At 45.1% G+C, this 14056-nt stretch overlaps 1 long non-coding RNA gene across 1 annotated transcript; it reads right to left on the bottom strand.

The window, feature by feature from the left end:
- Window positions 1–524: 524 nt before the first annotated feature.
- On the bottom strand, window positions 525–5644 carry LOC107968179 (uncharacterized). Its single transcript, XR_001709188.4, has 3 exons — window positions 5444–5644; window positions 5044–5128; window positions 525–791 (listed from the first exon to the last, which is right to left on the bottom strand). It is a non-coding gene; the product is annotated as an uncharacterized LOC107968179 (long non-coding RNA).
- Between the last annotated feature and the right edge of the window lie 8412 nt (window positions 5645–14056).

Raw genomic sequence — 14056 nt, 5'->3', positions numbered from 1 at the left:
GCATGGTTCAGTATCACGGTGCAGTGTGTGCGTGTCGGGTACCTCACCAGCCACACTTCGGCTTTGTAAAGGTGGGTTGGGGAGCCGAGTCCTCCCATCCTTTCACAGCCCCCGCAGGCCCTGGGTGAATGCTGGTCTAGTGAATTCACAGCTCCCGGGCAACTCCCAGCCGCGAGGCGGGGCGGCAGGGTGGAGGGAGCCACCCGCGGAGAGGCCTCGACCCCCACCCCAGCGAAGCCTGGGGCCGGGGAGCTGCACCTCGGCGCACCCCGCCTGGCGCCCTGAGCCCGCGTGGGCCCGGGCCGGGTTTGCGGGCGGAGGCAGCTCGGCTCCCGGAGGTCCTCCCGCAGGCGGCGCCCTCCGAGCCAGGCGCGAAGTGCACCCAGGCCCCGCAGCCCAGCGCCGCGTGGCCATCCAGAGGGATTTGTCAGCGCGCCCTATATAGCCGCAGACAGCTGCCATCTGTTATGTTTAGTAACACCACCACGCCGCTCCCCCTTCCTTGAGAATAAACCCGCCTTGGTCATTAAGCCACGAGGATATTTTTTTAACGACTCCCACTCCCTCTTGCAAGCAGTCTTAGCTCATCAGGCCGGGTCTGAGTCTTGAGCGCCCAATTCTGCTTCCTCACTGCGTCCTGGGCGCTGTCTGAGCTGGACGACCCATCCACTATGGGCTTGGGCCCCGGGCAGGTGCTTACAGGAAAAGGCGGAGACAGCGCCTCCCTCCATGGGTGCAGCGAGGAGAAAAATCCGTGGTGTGTGACCATTTTAATGCATCGCATTTCAGTTCTGCAAATGCAAAGTGTAAATTAGGCTAGAACATGATTGTGAATCAGACCAGACGTCATGATTAATTTATCACTGTGCTCCAGATACATCAGCTAAAATAATATGAATTTAAAGTAACGGTTCCTCCCGCCTTTGTGTTTGCTGGTGAACTCTAAAGAATAGATCACTAGAGAAATAAAGGAACTTAAGAGTCCACTCTATTCTCGTATTAGCGGAGCATGAACATAATTAAACATTCTCAATAAGGTTTCTTCCACCGTTTGAAATTAAATTTGCCCACCCACATTTTGTATCCGTCTGTGTAACACTCACTGATGCACCCTGAGCTGCTGATAAACATTGAGGCGGAGATTAGCTTTTTCATATTTCAGGTAACATTTATGATGCCTCAAGTTCTGGTTCCCAAACTGGCTGATTATCAAAATTGTCTAGGGCCTTGCCACTAAAAGTGTGGTCCATGAAGTAGCGGCACGGTATCACTTTTGAGATCGTTAGGAATGCAGAATCTCAGGCCCTACTCAGACCTGTTGATGGGAGTCTAAATTTTTTACAAGACCTGCTCTCACCACATCACCACCCCCATTAAAGTTTGAGAAGAATTGATGTAGTTTTTTAAAAACCACAAATACCTTTGCTCAGACATCTATATATGTTTAGTAAGCAGCCGAGTTGAATCTTATAAGTTGAGTTGTCAAGTTTGGAGGTCACTGGTCTTTGAGGCTCAAGGTTCAGATGACTTTTATGCTCATGACATGAACCAAATTTATTAAATCAGTTGAACTCTCGCTGAAAGTTTGGTACAGGTGAGTTTATCTGTTTAGTCATCCATGAATTACAAGTACAAGAAAGCTTATTAATTATTTAGTTAAATAATGACACATTTAGTCCTCCAATTAGGAAAGCTCAACACTAGGAAGGAGGATTTTCTCCTTATGTAACTGGCTCATTCACTCCCAGACTGAGTGTAGGCAGGAGGAAATCTTTTGCTTGGCCATCAAAGCCGCCCCCACCCCCTTCGAATGTTCTGACTTTCTTTATAACAGTACCTTTCATTCAGAAGAATACAAACATCCCTTGTGCTGATGTTCAGTGCTGTTGAGGGCTGTACTGGAGGACTGTGTCTAGTTATGGACCTCACAATAAAAGAGGGATGTGGGGACCTTGGCAAAGGTTCAGAAGATATTTGTAAAGGTTATTTTTTAAATTCAGAGTGAATCTTCACATTGTGTGGCATTATCTATAAAATGGACATGAAATGAGCTTTGACTGTAGCTTGAGATTTTTACTTTAAGAGAAAAACAATTGTAGAAATAAGTGGAGGAAGAAGAAAGAATGTCTCTTGAGCACAAGTTCTCACCTTGTGCATTAGTTACAATGACCTGGAGAAATTTTTTAAAACCCCAATGCTAGTTAAGTTGGGGGAGTCTTTGTGGGTGGGACCTGAGCATCAATAGTTTTTCAAGTACCCCAGGTGATTCCAATGCACAGCTCCTGAGCAGTGCTGCTGCAACTTTAATGTCATTGGCACCACCTGGGAAGTTTGTTAAAATGCAGATTGTGGCCGGTGCAGTGGCTCACACCTGTAATCCAAGCATTCTGGGAGGCCAAGATGGGCAGATCACTTGAGGCCAGGAGTCTGAGATCAGCCTGGCCAACATGGCAAAAACCTGTCTCTACTAAAAATACAAAAAGTAGCTGGGTATGATGGTGCATGCCTGTAATCCCAGCTACTTGGGAGGCTGAGACACCAGAATCACCTGAATTCAGGAGGTGGAAGTTGCAGTGAGCTGAGATTGTGCTACTGTACTCCAGCCTGAGAGAGCAAGACTGTGGGGCAAGAGATTCTGCAATTCTAAGAAGCATCTAAGTGAAGTCAAAGTCCTAGTTTTATGAACCAGGCTTTGAGTAGCAAAGGCTAGCGGGGTTTGAAAGTAAACTAAACTCTCTGCCAGGAAAAATCCATGATCTTATTTTCAGGCCATCTCAAAGTCTCCTATGGCTTTATGACACCTGTCAACATGCAAAAGAGATAACTCCAACCACCACATAAGCCAATGAAAAGAAAACCAAGCCAAGTGCGGGTGCAGTGGCTCATGCTTATAATCTCAGCACTTTGGGAGGCCAAAGTGGGAGGATCCTTGAGGACAGGCATTTGAGACCAGCCTGGGAATCATAGAAAGACCTCATGTCTTTAAAAAAAAAAAAAAAAAGTTTAAATTAGCCGGGTGTGGTGGTGTGCACCTGTAGTCCCAGCTACCTGGGAGGCTGAGCCAGGAGGATCACTTGAGCCCAGCAGTTTGAGACTGCAGCTGCAGTGAGCTATGCACCACTGCGCTCCAGCCTGGGTAACAGAGTTAGATGCTGTCAAAAAAGAAAAGAAAAGAAGGAAAGGAAGGAAGGAAAGAAGGCAGGCAGGAAGGCAGGAAGAAAGAAAAAAGAAAGAAAGAAGGAAAGAAAGAATAAAAGAAAGAAAGAAAGGAAAAGAAAACAAAAGAAAAAAGAAAGAAAGGACAGAAAAGAAAAGAGACAGAAGAAAAGAAAAGAGAGAGAAGAAAAGAAAAAGAAAAAGTAAGCCAGGAAGCCAGGGTGAGGAACACTGCTTTGGATGAAAACATTTAACAATGAACAGTATCTCCTTGAATTGGAAAGTATTTATAGGAGAACTTAAAAGAGAGAACTTTTTCTGGACAACATTACCATCCTTATTCTCACAATTCCATTTCTTCAAGATAGCTTTAGTAGTAAACAGAGTTGTCATATGTGTAATGGGGCAGATGATCAAGTGCAGTGGCAGCTGGGGTGTAAGAGCTGCTATATCTATGCTAGTAACATTTGGTCCAAAGCTGAGCCAGCTCAGAACCTAGATGTTTCTCTGAATTCTGGAGATAGTGAGAACCAGCCACTTGTCAAGAGATTCCATTCAGCTGTCAACATGATGGCACAAGTCGGTAAAGCAAAATTTAAAAATGTTTAAACTTGAAAATGTCCACAGTAATATTTATAGTTAGCCTAAATGAAAAGGCTTTACATGTACTATCTCATTTAATCCTTGCAATAATCTTATAGATAATTACTATTATTATCCCGATTTTACAAATAAGACAACAGAGCTCAGAGAAGGCAAGACACTTGCCCTAGTTTGAAACTAGACTAAACTAGAAACTAGTGTTTCTAGAAACACTTTCTAGAAACTAGAAAGTGGCAGAGCCAGGACTGGAACCCATTCGTTTGATTCCAGAGTCCCCACATTAAGCTCAACAGTGTGATAACAAAGCTAATTTGCCATTGGGGATTTTCTGTCAATATTCCTGCTGCTATAAGCAGTGTGTTCATGTTTTCCTTAGTGTTTGGTCTAAATATTTTTCAAAAGCAGTCTTTTAATTTTTTAATTAGCTTGGTTCCCCAACAATAAAGCTCTTTAAAGGTCAGATGTTAACTTAATCCTCTTTGGGTTATCGTTGAAAAAGATCAGCCGAATTGACCTTGACAAAACTGCCTCCAAGGCTTGGGGACAGACAGTCTCTTTGATATCAGTGAACATAGTTAACTGCTGTCATGGTAAGGGGCATTTTCTATGCCTTTGATAGCAGACAGATTTGTTTTTCTTGACAAGACCCCGAGTAAAAAGACTTAATATCCATCTTTAATGTGAATGGAATCATGCCCTGCTGACATTAGATCCTCAGCCCCAGAGAACACCAGGCTGGCTGCTGAGGGGCTGCATTAGGCCGATTCAATGGCCAAGAGCATGACAGGAGCCGAATTGCACGGCCAGCAAGGGCGGGCTCATCACATGCTCATCTGCCAGCCTGCACCGCAGAGCCAACCCAATGAAAAAGACAGCCAGGCCCGTGGTTCACATGCTCTTCCGTGAGGACAGCCAGGACTGCCAAGGCAGCAACCTAAATCGCAGTTTGCCTGAGAACAGAAATGTATCAGCTTTGAGTCAACACTGTAACAAATAGCTTTATACATAAAAAACACAAAAAGGCATTGCCGTCCAGGGCCTGTGCTGAGACAAAGATGAAGGTGTGCAGAACCAACCCCAGGGGAAATGCTGAGGCGAAGGACACTCAGTGATTGATGCCTGTGCCTGCCGCCTCCTGTCCAAGGGGCTACGGCAGTAACAGCCATGACCCCACCCCTCAGCCTGGCTCCCATTGGCTGGGTATACACATGACTACAGCAGAGCCAGTCAGAGCCCTTCCCTGGAATTTTAAAAACTGGAAGTGAAAAAAGGAATCTGTCTTACCAGTGGCAAGGGTGAAGGGATTGAGGCTTGGGAGCCGTCAGCAGCCATTTTCCCTCCCATGTGGAAGAAGCTGATCTGGACAGTGCTGCAGAAAGGAAGGACAGGGAGAGTACAGAGAACATTCAGATGCCCGGCTCCAGTTGTTTCTGAGGCCCAGCCACATTCCTGACCAGCCACAATTTAGTTGTTCAGCCTTAGATACTCCAAACTAATAAATTCCCCCTTTACCTAACCTAGTTTGAATTAAATTTCTATCACTTGTAACCAAGAAAGTCGTACAGAGGAAGTGGGTGTAATTTTATTTTAGCCCCTCCCACTTCATATTTAGTATTCTCTCCTCTAAAGTGGACAAGTAGTACTTTTTTACAGGGGACACTTTTCTCCCATTTTAAAAACTGACCCATGATGGTCCCTCTCCTTAGGATCTGGGCCCTGGCTTTCTGTCACGTGGCTTTAAGAAAAAGCGATGAATTAAAAAAATGCTTCTTAGGGGAAAATCTGCATTTTTTCATAACAGTGGAAAAATAAATGCATTTCAACTCAATAAGTCGGAGACAGAGTTGGTCTTCTAGCTGTTGCTTGAATGACATCAGTGTTGATCCTAGAGGTACAGGAAGGAAAGAGTGGGCATTTATTGAACGTTCGTTGTGTGCCTGACAATGTGTGCGGCACAGTTTCCAAAATACTGATTTTCATTAATTCTCACAATCACAGTTTGATAAGAATGTAGTTGAGAAATACTATGATTTTAACTATTTTCTAATTCTTTTATTTGTATCCTTTCTGCTACCATTCAAACATCCATGGAGACTTTCTACATGCCCTCTCTTTAGGGCACCACTAATATGCCTAGAAGAAAGAAGAAAATTCTTGGTGTTTGAGTTCAACAGTAGACTTTCAAAATCTATAGTAGATTAAGCTGATTTTCACAGACAGGGGCTTTTTTTTTAATTCTGAAAACTTGTTTCTGAATACTAAGGGCAAAGAGAACCTGGATCCCAACTTTATACTATTAATATAAACCAGAGGTCAGCAAACTACAATCTTTGGAGGTAAAGTTTTTTTGTAATTAAGTTTTACTGAAGCACAGCCATATCCATTTGGTTACCTATTGTCTATAGTTACTTTTGCACTTAGAACAGTGGGCTGAGTAGTTGCAACAGAGACCATATAGCCTGCAAAGCCTAAAATATTTGCTGTTTGGCACTTTTCAGAATTTGTGACCTCTGCATAGGGATGAAGAACACAAGAAGAGAAGGGAGATGTTTTGTCTCCCTAAAGGAAATAAGCATTTGACCTGCAGCAGATAGGGAGAAATGTAAGAATGCGTGACTAGAGCTTAGAGTTTTCTGGGCTCTAGAGAATGGGTGCAGAGACCACCATACTGAGCTAAGTCAAAGAGAGGGAGTGGGAAATAGAAACCACAGATTAATTTGAAGGGAATTAGAGAGTGAGGGAACTTTAGCTTGGAGGCAACCAGACAGAAGGGTATGAGACCTCAATGCAGAGTAGTCTGAAACTTCAATACAGAGTAGTCTGCAGGAGTATCCAGAAGCTTTTTTTGTTCCCTGCAAAGTGCCAAAGGTGACTAAAAGGGCCAGCAGACTGAATGAAGTCTCTTAGTTATATGACATGTCAATGCCATCAACAAATAGGCTAGACCATACATGTCAGAGATCCCAGCTGGTCCAAGGACATCAGCAGAGATAGAACCAGCATCCAAATGCCTACAAGAACAGAGGATGTCACATGTCCCAGAAGCTAAACCCTCAATGCCAGGGCAATTCTTGGAGCCTGTATTTCACCCTCAGAACTTAGATTACCTTAGAGAGAAGGAAATAGAAGACAGGATCATTCACTAAGTGGTTTCCAAAAAGTGTTGAGTGAGCTGCTTGGAGGGTTTATATCTATCTTACTGTTAACTGTGTGTTTTAAATATCCCTTAGAAGTTCTGCCCCAGTGAAGTGTCATCAGCATTAAGACTATAATACTGGTGTCTGAGACAGCACTGTCCAGTAGAACTTTCAGCTATAATGGAAATGTTTTGTATTAGTCTGTTCCCGCATTGCTCTAAAGAAATACCTGAGACTGGGTGATTTATAAAGAAAAGAGGTTTAATTGGCTCATGGTTCTGCAGGCTGTATAGGAAGCATAGTGGCTTCTGCTTCTGGGAGGCCTTGGGAAACTTACAATCATGGCAGAAAGCAAAGGGGAAGTGAGCACATCTTACATGGCTGGAGAAGTGGAAGGGGAGCTGCTATACACTTTTAAGTGATCAGATCTAATGAGAATTCACTCACTATCAGAAGAACAGCACCAAGGGGGAAATCTGCCCCCATAATCCAATCACCTCCCACCAGGCCCTACCTCCAACACTGAGGATTACAATTCAACATGAGATTTGGGCAGGGACACCGATCCAAATGATATCATTCCGCCCCAGCCCCTCCCAAATCTCATGTCATTCTCACATTGCAAAATACAATCATCCCTTCCCGACAGTCCCCAAAGTCTTAACTCATTCTAGCATTAACTAAAATTTCCAAAGTCCAAAGTCTCACCTAAGACAAGGCTAGCCCTTCTGCCTGTGAGCCTATAAAATCAAAAACAAGTTAGTTACTTGAAGAATACAATGGGGTATAGGTACTGGGTAAATACTCCCATTCAAAAAGGGAGAAATTGGCCAAAACAAAGGGGCTACAGGCCCCATGCAAGTATAAAACCCAGCAGGGCAGTCATTAAACCTTAAAGCAACAAAATAATCTCCTTTGACTCCATGTCCCACATCCAGGACACACTGGTACAGGGGGTGGGCTCCCAAAGCTTTGGGCTTTGCAGGGTTCAGCCCCCATGGCTGCTCTCACAGGCTGGCGTTGACTGCCAGAGACTTTTTAGGCTGAGGGTGCAAGTTGTCAGTGGCTCTATCATTGTGGGGTCTGGAGGAGGGTGGCCCTCTTCTCAAAGTTCCACTAGGCAGTGCCCTCAGTGGAGACTCTGTGTGGGGGCATGAACCCCACATTTCCCCTCCACACTGCCCTAGTTGAGGTTCTCCATGAGGACTCCACCCCTGCAGCAGGCTTCTATCTGGACATCAAGGCTTTCCCATACATCCTCTGAAATCTAGGTGGAGGCTCTCAAGCCTCAACTCTTGCATTCTGTGCACCTGCAGGCTTAACACCATGTGGAAGCCACCAAGGCTTATGGCTTGCACCCTCTGAAGCAGTGGCCTGAGCTGTACCTGGGCCCCTTTTAGCCATGGCTACAGCTGAAGTGGCTGGGATGCAGGGAGCAGTGTACTGAGGCTGTGCAGAGCAGCAGAGTCCTGGTTGTGGCCAGGGCTTGTGATGGGAGAGGCTGTTGAGAAGTTATCTGAAATGCCTTCAGGGCCTTTCCCCCATAGTCTTGGCTATCATCACTTGAATCCTCATTACTTACACAAATTTCTGCAGCCTGCTTGAATTCTTCCCCTGAAAATGGGCTTTTCTTTTCTACCACATGGCTGGGCTGCAAATTTTTTTTAAAACTTTTAGGCTCTGTTTCATCTTTAAATGTAAGTTCCAGTTTTAGGTCATTTATTTCCTCACACATATGACAGCATAGGCTGTTAAAAGGAGCAAGGCTACATCTTGAATCCTTTGCTGGTTAGAAATTTCTTTAGCCAGGTACCCTAAATCATGACTCACAAGTCCAAAGTTCCACAGATCCTTAGGCCAGGGGCACAATGCCTCCAAGTTCTTTGCTAATGCATAACAAAAGTGATCTTTACTGTAGTTCCCAATAAGTTCTTCATCTGCATCTGAAGCCTCCTCAGCCTGGGCTTCATTGTCCATATCACTACCAGCATTTCAGTCATAACAATTCAACAAGTCTCTAGGAATTTCCAAACTTTTCATCATCTTCCTGTCTTCTTCTGAGCTCTCCACTCTCTTCCAACCTCTGCCCACTCCCCAGTTCCAAAATCCCTTCTGCATTTTTGGGTATCTTTATAGCAGTACCCCACTCTCAGTACCAATTTTCTGCATTAGTCTGTTCTTGCATCACTATAAAGAAATACCTGAGACTGGGTAATTTATAAAGATAAGAGGTTTAATTGGCTCATGCTCCTGCAGGCTCTACAGGAAGCATAGCAGCTTCTGCTTCTGGGAAGCCTCAGGAAACTTAGAATCATGGCAGAAAGTGGAGGGGAAGCAGGCACGTCTTAACATGGCCAGACAAGTAGGGGGGCCAGGGAGGTGCTACACAGTTTTAAACAACCAGATCTCATGAGAACTTACTCATTATCAGGAGAAGCAAGGGGGAAATTAGCACCAAGAGGGAAATCTGCTCCGAGATCCAATCACCTCCCACCAGGTCCCACCTCCAACACTGGGGATTACAAGGGATCAATGTGAGATTTGGGCTAGGACACAGATCCAAACCATACCATGTCTATATCTGCACTGTTCAGTATGATAGCTGCAAGCCACATGTGGCTACTGAGCACCTGAAGTACAAGTAGTGCAACTGAGGAATTAAACTTTTTTTTTTTTTTGAGACAGAGTCTCACTCTGTTGCCCAGGCTGGAGTGCAGTAGCACAATCTCGGCTCACTGCAAGCTCTGCCTCCCAGGTTCACGCCATTCTCCTGCATCAGCATCCCAAGTAGCTGGGGCTACAGGCACCCCCGCCACCACAACTGGCTAATTTTTGCATTTTTAGTAGAGACGGGGTTTCACCTTGTTAGCCAGGATGATCTCGATTTCCTGACCTCGTGATCTGTCCGCCTTGGCCTCCCAAAGTGCTGGAATTACAGGCGTGAGCCACCGCGCCCAGCCTCAACTTCTAATTTTATCTGATGTTCATTCATTTTAATTATAATTTAAATAGCCACAGTGCAGTCCTGAGAGATCAGATTATTTTCCAAGTACAAGATATACTAATTTCACTTCAAAATTAGAAGGAGTAACTGAAGAAGTCTAGTTTAAGGGATAGTGGACATCATGACTTCTGTTTTCTAGTGCCCTCAGTTATTGTCTCTGGAGTAAATTCTTGGAGTGTTCTGGTATGTTTTCAGACATAATACAGATCAGAGGACCCAACTGAAGAAGCAAAACACAGATTGACTTGAGGATGCCTCAAGAGCTTTTATTTTGATCATCACAGTTCATCTGGTGCTGTTATGGGAAGATGGACAAAGAGATCTTTGAGATCAGGAAAAACACAGATCAAAAAAAGAAAACCAAGGTAAGGAGCAGAAGGTGGGACTGCAAGACTGGGATGGGATGGAGGGAGATTAAAAGTACTTGCTCTATGACATCCTTCCGTTTCCTAGTCCTCTCAAATCCCCTCTGAGCCAGTCTCCCACACCCAGCTGTATTTGGCCTGCCTTCATCCCTTCTTTCCTCCCTCATTCAAGCCTATAATTACGGACACCAGGTGCATTGCTTCCACTCTTCTCTTGTGACTTTATCATTCACCAAGCTGTGAATGGTAATTTGCCAACCTCCATCGGAGTTTCTTTTTAAAAGCAGGATATGCTTGGTGTAATGTTACATCACTAAGAAGCCTGAGACAATAGAAAAGGAAATGGAATTTACCCAAGGAACAAAAGTGTCTGCAGCTCACTTCTCTGTAGCCCTAGATTACAGTGTAGAATTGGTTGCAGGGCTCCAGGGGAACAGAGGCCGTGCCCAGAACAGGGAAGGGGCTTCCTGCAGAAGCAGCCCATGGGGTAGGTGTTTAGTAGCCATAAGTGGGGCTTATATATTATATGCCAAATAGAGATTAGGGTAAGGAAGCAAAAGACTGTAATTCATCCATTCAACAGATTGTAACTGGGGACCATGGAGTGGTTAAGGCAGACTTTCTGGGTTCAAATCCTGCCTTAACCAGTTAGTGATGGCACACCCTTGGGCAGGTCATGCACCTTCTCTGAGCCTCAGTTTTTCATCTAAGTAATGCTGATGACAATGATGATGCCTACATCATGGTGTTATTTTGAAGATTTAAATGAGATGCTACACGGGAAGCACTTAGTGTGGTACCTAGCATGGGGTAAACACAGAGTGCCAGCCATGTGGTAGTATTAGTTTTATTTCCTTTGCTTAGCCCTATGCAAAGTGGCTGTGGGAGAGAGTAGCCACGTTCTTCTGGGCATATTCCTCTAAGCCTGTTATGTTCTAAGTCTTGAAGAGAATGATGCACCTGAGGCTGGTTTTACATGTCTCTTGTGTCTACGGGTCTCCATGCAAGTCTCTAGCCTTCGGAACATGCACTGAAAAAGACTGCTTCCTCCTTTCTCATCCTTACCAAGCTCAGGAAACCTACTGGCCTGAATTGAGAGGTTAGAAGGGCCCCTACGGTGAATTAAAAGGGACGAAAAGGGAGTCATTAGTAAATAACTTTCATCTTGGATGACAGAGAGATGAACAAATTACCTGTGGTGACTCTAACACAGGGAGCCCTAAGCTCTGTGTGTTCAGGTGGGCACAGAAGTCAGCCGGAGCAGCAACAAATCCCAAGTTGCCCTGGCAGGGGAGGGTGTCCTGTCCTTTTGAGGTAAATGCATTTTCTAAGCAGCCAAGTCTGGAGGATTTAGCAACCCTGTTTTAGAAATCAAGATTTCCTGCCACCCCTCCCCACCAGCTCTTCTGTGGCCTCCACTGGCTTTGAAGACTTGGTGGGAATGCTAGTTCCCTGGCCATGTTCCTTTCTCTCTCAGAGAAGGGGCTCAAGCCAAGAATTTAGGAATAAGGTGGAGTGGCAATGTGGGGCCCCTGGGAAGGAGAGGGGCCATGAAGGAGGATCAGATGCCTTCCCTCAGATAAGGAGTATGATGCTCAGCCACAAGCCCCTTCCCTGACCAGCCTCTGCAATGGCTGAAAACAGCACCCCTCCTCCATTAACAAAATAAACAGTCAGCCATGGTTTGCAAGTTAGAAATTAAACCAAATTTAGTCACAAGGATACAATTCATATTCACATCCATTGAAGTGAACTCTCCTGGCCAGTAGGAAGCAATTCCTGAGGACGGCCACCACTGTCTAGCTCCTGCCTCCATCAGGGCTCTAAGCAGCATTGCTGGTGGGCCTGGAGATCACAGTGCTGGCTTCTGTGCTCCCTAAAGGCTGAGAACCTGCCTGGATATATTTCAAAGGTGATTTTTCAAAAGTCATGGTGATCTTTTTTGCAGTGAAAAGATTAACTGGCCAATTGGACGTTGAGACCCAAATGATCTTTAGGAGCAGTGTCTGCTGTGCTGCATGAAATATTCCTTGCTATTCATTCAACTTGACTCACACGTATCTGGGGGGAATCACAATGTCTAAGAACAGAGGGTCACCCTGCCTGCAAAGCAGTGGGCGGGGACCTCAACATGAGCCCTCCTGCTGCTCACAGTAATCACAAGGCCAGCTCTATAGGGGCTGGGGACAAAGAAAACAAAGCCATTTGCTGTTCAGGAAAAAGCTCAAGCAACCACTGTGGTTTATGGCTTTGAAGAAGTTGAAGGTGCCAGAAAGAAGCCAGCAAGAGTTCATCTGAATCCAAAAATCCCAAGACTGCCATGTGAATCGGGCCCTGTTAAAGTATGGTGCCAGCTGGTTTTGCTGACACACCAAAGGACTGGGGGCACTGGAGACGTGAAACCACTCAAAGCTTCCCCAAGTTCTTGTTCCCAGGAAGAGAGGAGGAGTCCCATGTTGCGCTTCCCAAGGCTGCTCAGGGCAGCCTTCGGGGAATAGTTAAGAACTGTTTGGAATGACAGCAGCCCCTCTGGACCTTTCCCCTGCCTTTCTCTCCCTAACTTTACAAAAGCAGTTGAATCACTATAGACTGGCCGTGCCATTTGCCAACGCTTCTTGATTCAGCATAACTGGGTGGGACTCAAGAATATGCCTGGGAGGCTCTGGGATGGGGGTTTATCTTCTGTCTCCATAGTAATAACTATCACTTACTGCACACTCACTGTGTAACAGGCCCTGAGTTAAGCAATTGACCTGCATGTTTAACTCAGGTGGGAACTAACATTCCACATCTGCTTGCTCTGCCATTCTTCCACCCTGCCGTTCATTCTCTGGCTTGTCTCCTAGCTGTACAGCATCTATCACCGTTCCTCAATGACATGACAGAAATCAAGTCTTTCCCATATCTTTATCTCCTAAAAAGATTAGCTCAGGGACTTGTGTGTACTGTTGAAAATGTTAAGTAAAATCTTCCACTTTTGTACTGGATGTGGGATACCGAGCACCTGCCACACTCACAGCCTCTTTTGGTGGCCTGGATGGATGATCTTGCTTTATCCCACATGACCTTGCTGCCCTATGTTACAGGTTGTCACCTGAGTCTAAGGTAGCCGTCTCACTGGCTGGCCCAACAAGCGCACTTGCTAATGGATGTTGACTAGCCAGCTGATCAGATCTCATCTCTTGGGGAATTTGGTTAAAGATCCATGGAGGGAATCCATCAGTTGGTGGCAGCAAAATAGTAGAATTAAGTCACAAACACAGTGGAATCTTGAAAGTGAGCAGCAACAGATGCCCATGTGTAAGAGACTAGGCTGTTATATCCTTGAATGATATAACCCCAAGGCTTTATTTGTCTAGCTAAAATTACATACAATATTCAGAAACACATTTATTCTTCTAACCATCATCCAAATGTATAAATACTGTAAAATAGTTTGAGAACAAAACCAAAATGAAAAACAGCCAAACTGCTAGTTCTTAGTTGAGCCCATTGTTTTGAAATTCAGGATAAGACCAAGCACTCTCCATGGCCTGAATCCTCCTTCTCCCCAACCCCTCTTCCTTATCTACCTCCATCCTCCATGGTCCCCATTGCTGAGTGTGGAATGGGATCTCTGATGACTATATCTTTTTATTTTTATTCTTTTTTTTTTAAGACAGGGTCATGCTTTGTCACCCAGGCTGGAGTGCAGTGGCACAATCATAGCTCACTATAACCTTGACTTCCTGGGCTCAAGTGATCCTCCTGCCTTAGCCTCCTGAATAGCTGTGGCTACAGGTGTGCATCAC

Source organism: Pan troglodytes, chromosome 15 (genome assembly GCF_028858775.2).
Source record: "Pan troglodytes isolate AG18354 chromosome 15, NHGRI_mPanTro3-v2.0_pri, whole genome shotgun sequence".
NCBI classification, from domain to species: domain Eukaryota; kingdom Metazoa; phylum Chordata; class Mammalia; order Primates; family Hominidae; genus Pan; species Pan troglodytes.
This window is presented reverse-complemented; position numbering and strand designations above follow the sequence as displayed.